The 13,392-nt window shown below is 39.0% G+C and overlaps 1 protein-coding gene, 1 non-coding gene and 1 pseudogene across 2 annotated transcripts in view; 1 reads left to right on the forward strand and 2 right to left on the reverse strand.

Moving 5' to 3' along the window:
* Nucleotides 1-13,392, forward strand: part of AVEN (apoptosis and caspase activation inhibitor) — a 160,121-nt gene that overhangs the window by 34,021 nt on the left and 112,708 nt on the right. The window lies entirely within an intron of this gene.
* Nucleotides 1,577-1,680, reverse strand: LOC142871802 (small nucleolar RNA U13). The gene has a single exon (XR_012919987.1). It is a non-coding gene; the product is annotated as a small nucleolar RNA U13 (small nucleolar RNA).
* Nucleotides 10,031-13,392, reverse strand: part of LOC142871412 (lupus La protein homolog) — an 80,334-nt pseudogene continuing 76,972 nt past the window's right edge.

The following is a 13,392-nucleotide window of genomic DNA, read 5'->3' on the forward strand; positions in this document are numbered from 1 at the left end:
AAGAAGTCCTTTTGATTTTGGAGGAAACAGTGCTTATGTTTATAGGAAGCATTATAAAGTTTCTGGAATATATGTTCTCTTTTTGAATAGCCAGGAATATGCATATTAGTGGACTGTACATATTAGAGCCATGTGCACCTAAAGACCAAAACCTTGTTTTTTTTGCTTTTGGATAGTCTTCTCTATCAATAAGGTGAAATCCCGTTCCTTCGTGACCAGCTGTTATCTAAGATTGATTCCACCTTGCACGATGTGAAGGGGCAGAGAGAGCAGTAACAGGAAGCAATGGAGGAAGGAGGGCTGGGTGTACCCATGGCCACTCTCAGCTAGGGTGTGGCATGACGACCTAAAGTGTAAGTGGAGGATAGATTAGTGGGTGCCAGGGCTTAGGGATGGGAGGAGGATGTGGTTATAAAAGGGCAACATGAAGGATCCTAGGGTGCTAATACTGTCTGGTATCTTGAGTAGTGGCGGATACATGAAACTACTTGAGTGATAAAATTGTGTAGAACTTAATAAACACACCCATGTGAACAAATGAAGTTGAATAAATCTGAGTAAGATTGGTGGATTGTATCAATGTCAATACATCACTGTCCTGGTTGTGATATTATACTACAGTTGTGCAAAATGTTATCATTGGAGGAAACTGGGCAAAGTATACAAGAGATCTCTCTGTATTATTTCCTTACAACTGTATGTGAATCTACAAGTGCCTCAATAAAAGATATGGTTGCCAAGTTAAAAAGATTTAAAGGATGAAGACGTGAGGAACAGAGACATAAAAAATAATATTTTCAGATTGTTTTGAATTCCCTTTTCCCCACAACTTTTATGTTGCTGTTTAACTCTTCTTTTTTTTTTCAACTGCCTAAATTTTTGAATGCCTACAGCAGACTAAGAATCACAAAGTGATGTATCCTTTTTCAACCTATTAGAGTAAACTTTTCTGAGTAGGAAAGAAGTAGAGCGAGTATTCAATTGGGAGTCAGAAGCACAAGATTCAGTCTGGTGTCCTTATAATAGATGATGCACATAGCACAACCCCTTTAGAGTTGCGGGTGGCACTCAATTCATTGTTCAAGGACTGATAACCCTAACTAATTTTGCCAGTCAAATGAGCACTTTCCTTTTGTTACTTATATTTTGGCCAATTAGGAGTTTATAAGCACTTTTCTTTGTGGTATAAAGGGAATGAAGACAAAATGTGGGCTGGTTAATTTTAATTCTCATCAGCTGTTCTGCCAAATGATCTAGGAGGAGACAATCGAAGTAATGCAATGAAATTAACCTGTGGACTACTTTTGGCTTTAATTCCGTCAATTGTGTAGTCGTCACTAAGATAGTATCTCGCAGTAAGAGATACTGCATGTTTGAAGGCAGTTAAAAACTCTAGTGTAACCCAGTAGGCATGTCCCCTGGCTTATGATTTTGGTTATTTATTTTAGTATTTTATTTATAAAACCTGGCATGGTTTGAGTCTCCCATGTACTTTTCTTGTAGTCTGTCTTTGCTTAATGATTTTTTCTCAAGTGGCTTGTTTATCTGTGATTGTTTTTTTGTTTTTCCTTTATCACGTCAGATGGGTGATGTGCCAATATCGTAATGAGGTTTGAGGGAGGCACATCTCACACATTTGCATGAACACCCAGTCATCATGCTTATGAACTACACAAGGATCCGTGTTTGGTTTTTTTGGGGGAGATTGCAACTTTTGATATGTGCTTATGTTTCTTCCCCACTTTGCTGATTTATCAATTTTCTCGCACCGTAGGATAAGCCTGAGAAGAGCTGCCATGCTTTTTTATTTTATTTTATTTATTTTTTATTTTTATTTATTTTTATTTTTTTTAGACAGTCTCACTTTGTTGCCCAGGCTAGAGTGAATGCCATGACTCACAGCAACCTCAAACTCCTGGGCTCAAGCGATCCTTCTGCCTCAGCCTCCCGAGTAGCTGGGACTACAGGCATGCGCCACCATGCCCGACTAATTTTTTCTGTATGTATTAGTTGGCCAATTAATTTCTTTCTATTTATAGTAGAGACGGGGTCTCGCTCTTGCTCAGGCTGGTTTTGAACTCCTGACCTCGAGCAATCCGCCCGCCTCGGCCTCCCAGAGTGCTAGGATTACAGGCGTGAGCCACTGCGCCCGGCCTGCTTTACTTTTGAGAGGTAGAGTTCATTCTCTGATTATAAAATATTCAGACTATTCTCTGAATAAGCTGACCGTACTCCTTGAAGTGATTCTGGTGTTTCGTATACTGTCCTTGTTTATTTAAATTAATTCGCAACCCAGAAAAAATATTAACGGTTCCTGAGGTGTGCATATCATAAACTTTTCTGGATATTGCCAAATTGTTTTCCAGAGTAGAGATGAGCTAGAGTTCCTAGTGTTCCCTATCCCTGCCAATATTGTAGTACTGTTAGACTTTTTAATTGTAACCAGTTGGTCAAATGGTATCTAGTTGTGGTTCATTCACCAGATATTTAAGTGCTCACTGTCTCCTGATAGTGTTTCAGAGGCTGGGCATATGGTAAGAACAGAACAAACATAAACACCTGCCTTATGGAGTTGACATTCTAGAGGGTGGAGACAATAAAGAAAAGGAAAGTATGTAAAATGTTACATGGTGATCACTGCTTAGGATAGAAATAAAGTGGGGAAGGGCTGTTACAGTTTTAGAAAGAGTGGCCACAGCAGATCTTACTGAGCTGACATTTGGCTAGAGACCTGAGGAAGGTGAGGGAACAAGCATTGACGGTATCTGCGGGAAAAGTGTTCCAGGCAGAGGGAACAGCAAACTCGAAGGCTTTGAGATAGGAGAATAGAGAATAGCAAGGAAGGCCAATGTGGCGTGAGCAAGGAGGCGATGAGGTCAGAAAAGCTAGGTGGGCAGATCCCATAGAGACGTGTAGACCATTGGCTTTTACTCTGAGTGAGATGAGAAACCACTGGAGGCTTTGAAGAGAAGGAGAAATAGGTAACCGCTGTGTTAACAATCACTCTGCTCTGTTGGAATGAACTGGAGGTGGGGAGCGGGCAGACTAATTAGGAGGCTGCTGTAATAACCAAGGCGAGCCGTGAGGCTGGCTGGGGCCCGGGGAGAGCAGTGGGGCTGGTGACACACGGTCTGGTTCTGGATCTATGTTGAAGGAAGAGCAGGGAGGACTCGTGAATGTGGGGTATGAGATAAAAAGATTTATAAGGATGATGCCAGGTTTTTGGTCCGAACAGCCAGAAGAAGGAAGTTGCCGTTAAGTGAGATGGGTAAACTATACAAGGTTTTGAGTGTTGCATATGTTAAAATGGAGATGAATTCCCATAAAGAAATAGATGGCACACTCAGTATAATTAGAAGGAAGTTTTCGCAAAGGAACCATTCACAAAGGTGTCATCAGTAGGACATAGAGAAAGCACAGGGGCATTGCAGTGTTGGGAGGGCAGGTAACAGCAGAGATGTTACCACCTGTGATAACTGGAATTTGCAAGGAGAGTCATATGGAGTTTACCTTGAGAGGATGAATCACCTTTGGCAAAGGGACCCAGCCAGTGAAGGTGACCTCACGTGGAGAGAGTCAGAGGTATATATACTTGGCCTTACACTCTTCTCTTCAAGTCTCCAGCTGGGGCTTCCATGACCCTAACCTGCTGGAAGCCAGGAGACAAGGGAAGCCTGTTGCTGTCATTCATGTTGGTCAACCTGCCACAGGAGAACAGGATGGGGAAGGGAGGAGGGTAAATCTGAAGTGGCAAATGTGAGAGACCCAGCGCAGAATCCCATGGGAGATACTAAGGCTATTGGATGAAGGAATCTGGGGTTCTGGATTGAGGTCTGGGCTGGAGATATATAGGTGGCTGATGCCAACCTACAGATGATATTTATTTTTTTATTTTTTTCTCTTTTCAATTTTTTTTCATTTTTGTTTTTGCATAAGAAAACCACCTCTATAGATGATATTTAAAGTCATGAGAATATGTGACATGACCAAGGGAGTTACTACCTAGAAAAGTACTGAGCTGTGGGCACCACAGTGTCTGGAGGTTAGGGAACTGAGAAAAATCTAGCAAAGGAGACCGAGCTGAATGGTAGAAGTAAAACGAGGAAAGTATAGTGTTTTCTGGAAGAAGGTGAGATCTGTGTCAAATGCAGCTGATGACAGTCAAGAATCGACTGTTGATCCTCCAAGTGCAGTTTTGTTGCAATGGTGGGATAAATTTTTGCTTGAATTTAAAAAGAATATGAGAGGAGAGACTTTTGAGACAACAAGTATAAACAAGTCTTAATTTAAAGGAGTTTTGTTATAAAGGAAAGGAGAATAATGGGCTGGTGGGGGAAGTGGGTCAAGGCATTTTTAAAGATGGGAAGAGGTAAAAAAAAAATGGGAGAAATAACTGCATGTTTACTTGTTGATAGAAAGATCCAGAAAGGAGGGCAAAAATAACCTGAGGAAGGTAAGAATTGCTGGATCTGTGTTCTTTAGAAGATGTGAGGTGGTAGGATCTAATGCCCAGGTGGAGGGATTGCCGACTGCTGGGGCCTGGGCAGTTTTTCAACTGAAATAGGAAGAAATGCAGAATATATGGGCATAAATGGGTAGGTGGTAAAATGGGTAGGTGGGTAGATGTGATGGGGGGTTGAGGAAGTTCTGTTCTAATTGCTTCTGTTTTCTTTTGAGACAGAGTCTCACTTTGTTGCCCAGGCTAGAGTGAGTGCCGTGGTGTCAGCCTAGCTCACAGCAACCTCAAACTCCTGGGCTCAAGCTATCTTCCTGCCTCAGCCTCCCGAGTAGCTGGGACTACAGGCATGCACCACCATGCCTGGCTAATTTTTTCTATATATATTAGTTGGCCAATTAATTTCTTTCTATTTATAGTAGAGGCGAGGTCTCGCTCTTGCTCAGGCTGGTTTCGAACTCCTGACCTTGAGCAATCCGCCCGTCTTGGCCTCCCAGAAAGCTAGGATTACAGGCGTGAGCCACCGCGCCTGGCCTGTTTTCTTAATGAAATAAGAAAGCTGTGTGTGAGGGTTGAGGAGGAGGTATTGGAAGTATGAGGAAAGAACAGAAGGTAAGAAATAGTTGTCTAATTCTTTTTGTCACAGTTAGAGAATGAGGCTGATTAATGCATATTATGAATTGAGTCCACAAAGGAAACACAAAACTCTTTGTAATCTGTTAAATCTTTTATGTGGATTTATTTATGATCAGCCTACTAATTAAAAATATTTTGCTTGAAAAAAAAATAGAAATAGTTGTCTAGGGAGTGGGAGGGTGAATATAATAGGAAAATATGGTATGGTTGCTGGGTCGTAATAGGGGCCCATGTGAGGCTGGTGTGATTCACGTATTTAAGGTAAGAACAGCTGTGTCCTCCCCCCCCCCCATATTCTGCTGTATGGGTACAGGCACAGAAGGTTGGGAGGGTGGGATTTAATCACGATTATAGTTCAGCTGAGCAAATGCAATGACGCACGAGAGGGAAAAGGGGGCGATTAGAATGATTGTCATAGAATTTCAGCTGGATAAGGAGGGTGGTGAAGGCACGAGAGGAGGTGAAGGGGCAGTGAAAAGATCGTGGGGTCACTGGCCTGTAGATTATTCTGGGCAGAAGGATGATTGACCTGCTTGAGGGAGTGTGTGAGTTGGAGAGGTGGGAAGTGGTGGCTGTAGACTGGCATGTTTGACGTTGAGATTTGGTGGGGCAGGAGTCTCAGATGTTAAGAATGATATAGTCTGCTATAAAAACATGGGCATGGCAGGCTTGGAGGTGGTGTGAACCATCTAGTCACTGGAGGTTTTAATTTGCATTTCCTTAGTTACTATTGAAGTAAAACGTGTTTGTATTTTTTGTTCTTGCTTTTGTCTCTGAACTGCCTGCCTTCATTCTGTAACCATTTGGCTAGTTTCATATTGATTTGTGGGTTTTTAAAAAGTGTATTTTTGATGTTTGTGTTTGCAAATATCTCCTTCCAAAGTGAGATTTACTTCTATAATGGTACCTTTGGTGCACAGTTTTAAATTTTAATGTAATTGAATGTATCAATTTTCTGTCTTATACTTTATGCTGTTTTGTACCTAGGGAAATCCATCTTTCCCCTCAAGATGACACAGGTGATCTCCTTTACTTTTCTTCTAAAAGTTTGCTTTTTTCCGTAAAGTGTGTTAAATTTTATTGGTTAATACAGTCATAGATTGGTGGAGTGAGGTGGCATAATTACCTTGTACTGAGTCTTCTTATGAGTATATACTCTTCTGGATTTCATTTTTTTTTTTTTTTTTTTGAGACAGAGTCTCACTCTGTTGCCCTGCTAGAGTGCCATGGCGTCAGCCTAGCTCACAGCAACCTCAAACTCCTGGGCTCAAGCCATCCTCCTGCCTCAGCCTCCTGAATAGCTGGGACTACAGGCATATGCCACCATGCCCAGCTAATTTTTTCCATATATTTTTAGTTGTCTAGCTAATTTCTTTCTATTTTTAGTAGAGACAGGGTCTCGCTCTTGCTCAGGCTGGTCTTGAACTCCTGAGCTCAACAAATCCACTTGCCTAGGCTTCCCAGAATGCTAGGATTACAGGCGTGAGCCACCGCGCCTGGCCTGGATTCCATTTTTAATTTTTCTTTCTTAGTTTATAATTTCTCTACTAAGTTCCAAACTAACCAAAATTAGAAAAAAACTTATCAACCTTGAAAATTTTGGGACATTTAAGTTTGGCCTGGGCTGTGATAGTCTTTCTCTTGGCAACGCCGTTTAGTGTAAGGAGTGCGGGTTGCCAAGTCAGACGGATCTGATTTTGAATCCTATTCTATCATGTTTCTGTCTAACCTTGGGCAATGCTGTTTCTCTCTGTAGGCAAAGCAACTACAGTAAGACGTAATAGTGCTTGATTTGATGATGCCAACATCTTATCTCAAATGTACTACAGATTTTAGTTCTGCTTAATATGTAAACATGGTACCTAGGTTTAGTATTTTTGGTAGATAGAGGCTTAATTATCTGTATTCAGTAAAGCCAAATTCAGATTTCTTTTTTCCTTGAATGCTAGACAAAAACAGCAATGGTTACCAACAGAATTTATATATCTTCATTTTGCTGAGAAATTACAAGTTCTTCTTGAGTATAATATCACTGATTGTTTGAATCTATTGAATAGGGTTGTTGTTCTGAGTCTCCAAGCATTTAAAAGTCAGTGGTTTTAGAAGTCATAAAAATAGTTGTTTTTTTTCCTATGAGTAGTTGTTCCTACTTGTAATTGTTCATTTGTTTTTTTTTCTCTGTCTCCTCCATCTCCTGTGCCCTGAAGGATGTTCATTGCTGTCACTGTGAGGTGTAATCCAGATTTGGTTTCTCAGACAAGGGCTTTATGCTTTGGACTGTTCTTTACACACTTGTCCCTCAGTATGAGGGATTGGTTCCTGGACCCCTGTGGATACCAAAATCTGGGAGCACTCAAGTACCTGACTTAAAATGGCTTAGAATTTGCATATAACCTATTCATATCCTCCTGTGTATACTTTCTAGATGACTTATGATACCTAATAGATTGTAAATGCTATACTATTTACAACTATGTAAATAGTTGTTATACTATATTATTTTTACTTTTATTTTTATATTATTATTGTTGTATTTTTTATTTTTATTTTTTAAAACTATTTTCATTCTGAGGTTGGCTGGAATCCATTGATATGGAGGGCCGACTGTACATTACTTTTTCTTTCCAGATTAGCTGGTTTGTTCATATTCCTCTGGCCCAATTCTCAAATGCTATTTTGAAGATAGACCTTTTGCTAAGAGTACACTTAGCTTAACATGTATCTTCCAAGTGGGATTTCCATTGTAACAGTGACTTTTTAAAGACCAGCAATTAAAAAGTGAATTTCTATCTCACACACAGTGAGTGTATATATATGTTGGTATATTCACTTTAAAAGTTAATTTGCCATTTTCCAATAAAGTTGAAGATCCAGCACTTCCACTCTTGGAGGATACTCTAGAGAAATCGTAGCACATCTGCATGAAATGCTTACAGCTCTATTGTTGAGAAGAGCCTCAAATGTCCATTAACAGAGGAATGAATACATAAATAAGTGCTCGAATCTCTTAAACATAGTAGAGGGTAAAACACTATATACCCACAGAATACCTCAGTATGATTCTATTTATAATAAAATTCAAACACAGGAAAATGTATTATTTAGGGATGCATATTCAAATGGTAAAATAAAAATCATGGAAATGATTATTCCAGTAATCGGGACTGTGGCCACCTTCAGTGGGGAGATAAGGTGCATTGATTGAGGAGGGGCATATGGCAGGTGGTGGGAACAGAACCATTTATGGACAGGCAGTCAGTTGCCACCTGCAACTTGTGCCTGCTGTGCAGGCATAGCCCGCTTTGTTCATTTCTGGCCGTGGGCAGTGACATCTTCATTGTTACCAGTGTAGGATATGGGAAGGGGATGGTTTGTTGGAAGTCATACTTTTCCTGGTAGGATTGGGGAGTCTTTAGCTGTTTTTAGGACTCTTTCTGTGTGACTCTGAAAGAGATACTCATGCCTTCAGCTTTTCTTTTTGAACAGTATTCTTACAATTCTTAGTTATGTTTCAAGAACTTTGAAAATGGCATCCTACTCTCACCTGTAGGCATTAAACACTTAGGTCTTTAAGCAGTTTCTTCTGCCCCTTACTCCCCTGCCCAAATGTTGAATCATTGAATTCATGCCATATGTGTTGTCTGTTCCTTTCAAGATGTCACAGATAACCAGAGTTATAAAAGTGTTTACAGGCCGGGCGCTGTGGCTCACGCCTGTAATCCTAGCTCTTGGGAGGCCGAGGCGGGCGTATTGCTCAAGGTCAGGAGTTCAAAACCAGCCTGAGCAAGAGCGAGACCCCGTCTCTACTATAAATAGAAAGAAATTAATTGGCCAACTGATATATATATAAAAAAATTAGCCGGGCATGGTGGTGCATGCCTGTAGTCCCAGCTACCCGGGAGGCTGAGGCAGAAGGATCACTCGAGCCCAGGAGTTTGAGGTTGCTGTGAGCTAGGCTGACGCCACGGCACTCACTCTAGCCTGGGCAACAAAGCGAGACTCTGTCTCAGAAAAAAAAAAAAAAAAAAAAAAGTGTTTACAGTGTGAGCAGAATGCACTGGATCAATATTGAAGATAAAGAATCTATGTGCAAGTCTATAAACTCTGTTTAAGTGGTACAAATAAAAATGAAACAATGGAACCTCAGCTTGGTCAGTATAGTTGGCTATGCATATTTTCACTTAATTATATATCTTCCATGTAATTTTATGAAAAATTAGAAAGTAGGCGATATTAATTGTAATGACATTTAATCTCTCCCATCCTTGTGCCAGTAATTAGACTAAAGAGGAAAATAAAGGATACCACTCTAGCAGCCTGTACTTTTTAGTTAAACCTTGAACTTTTTCTTCCCATGAAGCCATAGGAGAGGTTATTTTTTGTTTTTCGTTTTGTTTTTTTTAAAGACATCATCGCATTATGTTGCCCCAGCTGCCAGGCTGGTCTCAAACTCCTGGGCTCAAGCGATCCTCCTGCTTCAGCCTCTCCAGTAGCTGGGACTGCAGGCACTGGCCACCATTCCTGGCTGCAGTGGGACAGTTTTATTTGCTCTCATTGATTCAGTTTGCTTTTTCTCTTCTTGGATAGCATATAGTTTGTGCTGATACAGTCTCATACTACAAAGGCAATTTAGTGGAAGAACATTCCCTTTGATATTTAAATCATATGAAATAACACAAACAGAACTATACATTAAAAATTTTTTTTCATTTGGATGACTCCCCCACCCCACCCAAGAAAACCCCAATAATAAAAAAACCTTTCCTTTCTTCTAGCTGAATATTGAAGTGGGCCTAATTTGATTTTCTTTTTTAAAACTTCCAAAAGATAAGAGCAGCTGCATACTTAGAATTTGTTTGCTAAACTCGTGGTTTCCAGCACCATTTTGTGTTATCTGTTTTTTGTTTTTTTTTTTAATTTTTTTTTTGGTAGAGATTGGGGGCGTTGCTCTTGCTCAGGCTGGTCTCGAACTCCTGAGCTCAAGTGATTCTCTGATTCTTTCTCCTTGGCCTCCCAGAATGCTAGGATTACCCTATCTGTTGTTTTCATGCAGGTTCTTCTTTGTCTGTTTTTACTGTTCCTCATCACCATCAACTTTCATTTTCTTGCCCTGAAACTGTACTTGTCCTTTAGTAGACCCAGCCTGGGCAGCTTGCTTTCCCTTTAAATCTGTGATCTTTTGATTCCCATTTGTTTAGAGATTCTTGTTGATTCTCCATCAGTTTTTTCAATATTTCTTTTTCTAGTCCTCTCCTTCTAGTACTTTCCATATCTCTTCTTTATTCCCTAATTATAGGTTACCTTTTTTGGCTTCTTTGGTTTTATTTAGTGCTTCTTTAGCTTTCTCCTTAAATAGAATTATTCCCCCTTTTGCTCCACTGATAAAGTCTATCCATTTTATTTCCCTATGATTTGAAAAAAGAATGTGTGGATCTTTTCTACAGGTTTGATCATCTAAGTCACTCCAAAATTTCCAGCAAATTTCCAATTTGGCGATTTTATTTCAGTATCTTCAGCACTCTGTTTTTCTTCTTGCTCTTGCTTAGCTTTTAATTTAGTTTACCCTTTATTTTGCTTGCTTGCTTCATTCTTTTTTGCAAAGTAATCTGCTATGAGAAGTATTACAAGGTCTGTGTCTTTATACCAGTTCAGGCCTAAGGGTCTCTGTAAACTTTTTAAGAAACTCAATACTATCAAACCCTGCAGATATGCATGCCTTGAATGCTTTGTGTTTTTCTCATTTGAATGTTTTGTGTTTGACCTTTTTCTTCTAATCTTTCTTTTATGTCACTAAAGGTTGCATGAGTTGAGAAGCCTTTCATATAAATGAATTTGTTTTTACATCATTTTTTATACTCATCAGTCTTCAGAGAAACATTTTATACTCATCAGAGAGAGGTTTGTTTGGAGATCTTCTGATTTTAGTTTTATCTTCATTTATTTCCATGAATTCTGCCTTTGATTTGTTCAATGCTTCTATTATATTAAAGTTTGTTGTTAGGTAGTTTAATCTGTTAAGTTTTATCATCTCCGAAGGTACCCAGCTTTCATCCAGTTTGATCTGTTCCTTTAAAAAATTGTCCCATGGTAAACTAATGTCACCAAATAATAATTGATTTGGTGATAGATTTTGGTCTTCAGAGCAGCCATTGTTTTCACTGTCACCATTTTTGGCTGTTGTGGTACCTCTCTGGTCCCATTGCCCCAGAGCTGAGCTGCAGGATGGCTAGTAGTGACTGCAACGTCTCAAGTTCATATTAAGAACTGAATGTTTGCTTGTCTTATTAGATACTTTAGATTATTCTTACTGAAATAGCTTAATGAGAGAACGTTAGTGAATCTTTTTTGGGTTTGACTTGTGCTCCCCTGGTTGAATACTGGCTGCATCAAATGACGTGTATTCCAGATGCTCTCCGGTTAGACAACTGGCTGCATCCTCTAATCTGGGTGCTGTGTTCTAACAGCTTCTAGCACATTCCTCTCAAATGCTGTTGTCCTTTCTCTCTATGGTTATCTTATGGACTCATACTACTCTTTAAAAAAATTACCATCATTTTAAGGGGGGTTTGGGAAGAAGAGCAAATAAATGCATATAATCAATGTCATTGAGTGGAAGTTGATAAGTTCTTTTTACATGCTCTATAAAGAGAATAAATGAATCTTTGTGATAAAGTGGTTAGTGAAGGTCAGTGGTAGAACCTCTTCTAAAATAAAAAGCATGAAACACATGAATTCAGGTGCTATGAAAAGGGCAACTGTAACCTTAGGATTGTGATAGTAAAGTCATCTATTATATTTTGATAATTTCTATGAGGCCTACCTTTTTCTGTATAAAAAAAAGTAAAAAATTATTTAATAAAAAAATATTCTGGTAAGTGTAACTGAAGTGCAGCATATGTATTAGGTAGTAGAGTAGAAGGAATACTGGACTGATGGATATCAGTTATCAGTATTAGTTATCATTGGCTACATGCCTTTGAGAGACTGAAACTCTTGGAACATCCTGTTTGTAGAAAGCAAAACCAAAAAACAATTGCCTCGCTTTAATCTAGGGTAGTTGTGAGGATCATATAGAATTATTTCAAAAATTATAAAGTGCTGTACAAAAGTTAAGAATTATTTTACAGGCCAAGAAAAGGAAACTGTTGGGTTAGAATATGCTGTGAGTCATATTTGAAATTAGGTCATTAACATGGGCTGTCATTAAAATAGCCACACTCAGTACTAACAAATATATGTAATTAGAAAACAAAACATAGTGATCATTACCTCATTTTCTCTTTTATTTAGCTTTTTTTTTTTTTTGGTTGGATTTGTTGACCTATTTTAATTTCTGCAATTACAGAGGTGACACAGGAAACTTGAAAGATGATTAAAAATCAGCAAAATAGAGTCTATGATGAAAAGTTTATGATGCTAAGCAAAAGAAGCCTGAGAAGTGATTTAATAATTGTCATATGTGTTTCAAGCTATAAAGACAGAGGGAAAAAATCAAATATACTGAACTAAAATGCAGGGGATTTAGATTTGCTGTTTGTGTGCATCTTGTACATGGGTGTTAACTGGGCATCTAAGGGGGGGTTGGGGGATCATCTTGCCTGAAAATCTTCCAAAATGGATTTGGCCTCATTTAACTGACATGGGTTCACCAATGGGCCTTCCTGCTGCATAAGGGTAGGCAGGGTCATTTCTCAAGGAGTTTTTTCAACTTGATGATTCAGTTCTCTTGGCCTCTCTCAATTTTTTTTTTTTTTAATTTTTTTTTTATTTTGGGGCCTCTCTCAATTTTACAATAGTTCCTGTAGTGTTTTACCCAGGTTTTTTAAGTGAACAAATTTAGTGCTCTCAGAAGGGTTAGGCTTAAAATAAATAGGCAAGGTGTATGCGTATAAATGGAGCCCGGTGGCCATTAGTGATCTGGTGACAGCAAGTGACATTAAGCTAACAAGCTGATGGCAGTAGTCAGCATTGCCATTTCCGGAACACCTACCATGTGTAGGCTCTATGTAAGGGGTGTGACATTGGCTCTTTTCCTATTTCAATAAATCCTAACTTTAACCTAATAGGGTAGATTTCATTATGTCTGTGTTATACATGTTGAAACTAAGCCTTGGAAGTAAAGTTAAATAATTTGTACAAAATTTACATATCTAATAGGTAGCAGAATCAGGATTCAAATTTATGCCTGTCTTCAAAGTTGCTGTTTTTCCCACCTTATAGTCATTAAAATCTACATATGGTGTTTATTATTTATCTGAAACAAAAAAAACCCCTACATATATATCACTATCTAAGATACA

Source organism: Microcebus murinus, chromosome 6 (assembly GCF_040939455.1).
Source record: "Microcebus murinus isolate Inina chromosome 6, M.murinus_Inina_mat1.0, whole genome shotgun sequence".
Taxonomy (NCBI): Eukaryota; Metazoa; Chordata; class Mammalia; order Primates; family Cheirogaleidae; genus Microcebus; species Microcebus murinus.